This window comes from Oculina patagonica, unplaced genomic scaffold (assembly GCF_052425735.1).
Source record: "Oculina patagonica isolate OP01 unplaced genomic scaffold, crgOcupat unplaced970, whole genome shotgun sequence".
Lineage (NCBI taxonomy): Eukaryota > Metazoa > Cnidaria > Anthozoa > Scleractinia > Oculinidae > Oculina > Oculina patagonica.
In genome coordinates, this window is record NW_027558878.1 from 2247 (window position 1) to 7680 (window position 5434).

At 38.8% G+C, this 5434-nt stretch overlaps 1 pseudogene; it reads left to right on the forward strand.

Moving 5' to 3' along the window:
• Positions 1-1925: 1925 nt before the first annotated feature.
• LOC144641469 (chymotrypsin A pseudogene) lies at positions 1926-3568 on the forward strand (annotated as a pseudogene).
• The last annotated feature ends 1866 nt before the right edge of the window (positions 3569-5434 follow it).

Here is a 5434-nt window from a genome sequence, read left to right on the forward strand (position 1 = left end):
CAAATCACGCCAAAATAAAGAGTAGACTATAAAGGCTATCCCATTGTGTTTCTCCTTTTAGCGTCTTCCGACAAGCTTTTGGTAATTCCCCTGGCGCGATGACGTGCATCCCGTGCTTTGACACATTCTTTCTGAGCTTGCAACTTACGTTTCGATAACGTTTCGATTCTCAAAATACCGTAAACTCAAAACAAAAATTGGGATATCCAGAAAATAAGTCGTTGTTTTGCAATATTTAACACGTTCCGGGTAAATTGTACGACTTGTACTCGCTCCGAGCCAAACGCTTGAGTAACACAACAATAAATATTTCACACAAACAGAGCGCAGAGTATTCAAACTGAAAATAGGTGAATGATTATTTATAGCTACAAGCGAGAGATCGCGTGACATGGGTCTGACGTAGTGGTAGTTTTAAATAGCTTGGACATGTCCAAGCGGTCTTTGTTTTCGCTATGTGATTTTAGGTTAAATTAATATTAGCCCCTAAAGACTTGTACTAGTAAAAATTGCGTTCTTAATCGTTTTAAACTTCGCAGCCTTCGAGCGCTGAACCCCTTACATTCTTAATTGGTTATGTGACGTAAGATTTGGGCTACTCACGTTTTTTATTCTTATATAATGTTTGTAAATTTGACAAGTCACGTTTTTTCTACAAGAACGGAAGTGCTGAAGCACAGCTATAGAGTGACACTTTACAAGTCACGCGCTTTGATCACCCACAGCGGAAAGTATTCCCTTGAGAAATTAAAACAGTCCCTTGAGAGTTAACAAGAATGCAATCCCTTCCGGTTCAGATTTTAGCCCAGGTAAACGCTATTCTACTTTTTTTGCTTGTAAACAAGCAAAAAAAGTCGAAAAAAGCAGCAACCTCTCACTGCCGACATTTGCATTTAATGAGGGTTGAAGTTCTTGGATAAATAACGGTCATACTTTTGAAAATGTATGTAACTTAGCATACGAAACGTCAAGTTTAGTAAAATGTGATTTTTTATCATGTTTATCACCGCTGTTTGTATTTTTAATCAAGTTACGATGGCCTAAAACCAAGAGTCTATACGAGAGAGTGTATTTCACCACATTTCCAATCGCCGGAAAGAGACTTGAAAATACCACGCGTAGCGGAGTTTTCTTTAAGAAATTCATGGTGTTTGGAAATGTGAAGAAGCAGTTTTCAGTAGTATACGTAGTAGTAAAAAAAAAGAATGAAGTGGTTAAATAAAGTCGTAAAAATATGTTCTATTTTTAAAGATCAGATATCCAAATCACTGTCACCTGATGCGTTATAATTTTCTTTGTTTAAACTTGACGAATTATTAAAAAATGTATTCAAAAGGATAAAAAACAAAAGTTCGGATAATCGGAATATTTAATTGATTTTGTTATTATTTTTCGTGAATGTGTCCCATTGCTGGTTTTCACTGTCAAGCCAGTGACGCTTCTGTCACCCGCAACAAGATTACTAGGAAGTCTATTTGTCCAACTCTTAGGTCTGTACGGTATTCCCGTACTTGAGATATCCGTCAAACTGTTTCACATAACTTCAGAGAGAACAATTGGAAACGCCATGTTAGTGCCCCGCGGAGGGGCACGAGGATGGCGGCCACATTACGTCAACTGTTCAGATTGCTAAAAAATAACAGGATCAGGCATTTTTTTAACAAGCATACTTGACAGCCTTCTAAGGGCCAACTTGATGTGGTGTGGCGTGAAACTCCGAAACTCAAAATGCTATCTCTTTTAGACGGTGGATGATATCGAGCTGAAAACCTTCAACTAGACATATATTAAGGACGTCTAATAGCCAGTAAAGGATAAAAACTCAGGGGTCTTGCGATTCTCGATTAACAAATGTGATGATGTCACGTGAAAACCAAGAGTCGTTGCTTTTGTCTGTTTTCTAGTATTTAATTTAATTTTATTTTTTAGGCTGGGGAAAGATAGCGCACCCGGGAGGTTCTCATCACATTCTACAGCAAGCTAATCTACCACCGATCACAAACAGCGAGTGTGCAAATAAACTTGCCACATCAGGTACAGTTATTATTCTAAAAAGCACAGCGCAAACTTTAAATAAAACGTATTCTTATTCCTTTTTGCCATTGTTTAAGTTGTTTTATGACGAAGGCAATGGAATCACGCAAAGAGGCCTTGCAAAAACATTATCACTCGAACAAACTCTGCTTGTTCGAATATGAGGTTTTAAACCAATTAGTCTCGTTTTCACGTTTCGTTGACGATATAAATAACGAGAACTGTTCTAGGTCACATTCCATATCATTGGTCCGTATATGGTCTTGACAGCTCAAGTGTTGTATAATACGTTTTATCATGGTATAGGCTATTTCATAAATATAATATAAACTTTACTATACATTCATTATGGCTGATGTTAATGTTTGAAATATTGAAACATGTTCCAAAACTAAAAGAGCGTTGTTGTTGTTTTTTATTAAAAGACATTTATATATTTTAAATTGAGATAAACCAAACGCATACGTTAAAGATGATTTTATACCTGTGGAATCGTTTTTGATTGCTTCTAATCTGTAACGCAAACAGTAAAAATATTTAGAGGCCGTCTCACCGGCTGAGAAACACCCACTCAAATTCACATTAATAATTCATTTTGCCTGAAACTCTGGCAACTGGAAGACTTTACCGAGGCTAGAACTAAAACAGATTTGAAAAATCACAATTACGTTTTCAGTATTTCATTCGTTTGTATCAGCACATGTGCGAGTAATAATTAACGACGATATAAGCCGCAATGTCGTTATTACTCGCATATGTTCTGATACAAATGGTCATAACTTTTGAAATACTGAAAACGTACATGTGATTTTGCATACATTAACCGATAAAGGACTAAACTTTTCGGCTGTGTAGAGTACAGTTACCAGGTAGGTCCCGAAATCGAAATATTCGCTGTTAAATCAAGGTCATTTTTCAACCCTCGTTCGATGCCGATCAGAAGTGGCCATTATATTATATTCTTGAAAAGTTGCTACTTTCTTAGAAAACTGGAAATGTTAATGAAAAAATTGATATAAAAATTGTTCGTGTTCGATGGGAATGAAATATTTGACAGCGGCTCGAAAAACGCCTATTTTTCTAATTTTCCAGACGTTGCGGCGGGCACGAAGAGGAATAATATTAAATAGCTCCTAACGCGGCCAGAAAATCATTTTAAATCAAACCAACTCTGTTTTAGTTGTAGCCTAGGTAAAGTCTTTCAGGTGCTAGAGTTTCAGGCATTTTTTTTACTCGAATTTGAGACGGGGTTTTTCGGAGACGGCCTCTTAACCCTTTTTTTTCGTATGCAGCCCTCCCATCATATCTACAAATCACTTCGAAAATGATTTGCGGCGGCGTCAGCGGAACTATTCTTAGTGGTTGTCATGGAGACAGCGGAGGTCCTTACGTGTGCCAGAATTCTGCAGGGAACTGGGTGCTACAAGGTGCCGTCAGCTGGGGTTCCGGGAGATGCAATGCATTAGAGGCATATTCAGTGTTTGCACGTGTTGCAAAGTTCAGAAACTGGATCGACCAGACAATGAGTACATGAAGAGTATTTAAGAGATAATGGACAATAAAATCAATGAGGCAAATAAATCTTATTGGTTTTCCTTATTTATTGAGAAACTGAAATGACCTCTACAGTTTCAAAAAAACAGAGAGGAAAGTGGTTGAAAACTAACGTAAAATTGCGAGAACCATGTGACCACCGTGACAAAATAGAAAATCCGGATTCTTTCGTCCTAAAGAAATGCAGCGGAAAAGTGGACTGCTTGATTTACGAAATGCTGTTTATTAGAAAGAAGAAACCTAGCCTAAACAATCGGATTCTATACGCGCGAAACTATTTGTTTAAACAAATATGTTAATAAACATCACATCTCTAACCGCATACATAACACTTTCGAACCGTTATTTTTCTTGTCACTTGAAAATGATGTCATGACCACATCGAAACGTTATGTATTTCTGTCGCTCATTTTTAATAATTTTTTAATAATTTTATTCTCAAAAGTTTAATTGTTTAGGAATTTGAAAGTTAAAACACGGTAACGTTTAACCTTTAGAGTCATTCACTGTAAGACCCTGAAGAAGGAAGGCCGTGCCTTCCGAAATATTGGAATTTCAATACAGTCCCAAACTGTTGAATTTGAATTTTTTGATTTTTTTCTTTATTGGCTATTTAGTTATAGCTGATTAGATCCTCTACAGTGAAAGGATCCGGTACTTCTATTTTGTCACGGTGGTTCTTGCAAATGTACGCCTATGAAAATAACAACGGCCGTGGACATATGAAGAAGATTCTCCCAAAACTAGTCTTCAACATTAAGAAAATCTGTCGGCGAGAAAAGCTGCAAAGAGCCTGAATAGTTAAAAGTTCTTTACTGGGAAAACATTGCGGAGTTGGATGATGGTTCTCCAACATGAGACCACTTTTAAAACACCTCAGACAAAGATTTCACGAATCCTGCCTCGACGGCCGCCATGACTCTCCTATACAGTACGTATAAGCTCCAGAATCAAGACCTTGAAATCCTTTGCCTCCCGAGCCCTTCGATTCGTTTCTTGTGTCAAGGCTTAGCCGGCGGTAACCTGTTCCAGGCATTCGGCGAGTTGGGAAGCTGTGCAAAGAACAACGAGCGGGAAGGGTGTGGAGGAGGCGCCTTAGTCCTCTCGCCATTTTTTCCCCTTGCCATTTTTCGCGCGGCTTCCTAACTAACCGAATGCCTGGAACAGGCTACCGCCGGCTAAGAGAAGCGAAAAGGACTATGGGGACGAGAATGGAACTCGACTGCGAAGTGTAAGGATGAGCTCGGAACAAAAAGCCGCCTGTAAGGGTATGGTTTTTAAGACATGCGGACGAGTGAGTGTGACGAGTGAGTGTCTATTATTGTGATTTTGTTCCTACAAGTCGCTGCAACAAAACCACAAATTTTGTGTCCAATCATAGACCGGGATTTCAAATGGCCGAGCTGTGGAATGCTTCCAATTGATTTTTTGTAAATGTAGTTTTTATATTGGTAAAGCACTTGGCTTCGAAAAGCTAATTTTCAGCTGTTCAGGGTTGCTACTAAAGCAGAGAAAACTAATTTTTCAAATCAACATAACAAAGTTAAAAATCTATTTACAAAGTGGAGCCGGTGCACCATTTAATCGTGTAGTTTGTTTAATGCGGTCGCCGAACACGGCGCAGTGCTCGATTACGTCTTTATAGCGGTGCCGTCAGTCCGTCCGCCGAACGGTAGTGACATTCTCTTGCTTATGTGTGTATTACTGGCGTAGTGCGGTCGTTTTCGATGCTTGCTTTAGATGAGATGGACAGGCCTGGATGATTATAAAGTTAGAGAAAAAAGTTTTGAACTCGGGACGGCCGAGAAACAAATCCCGCTAGTAGCAGGGTGGAGGGTTTGAACCC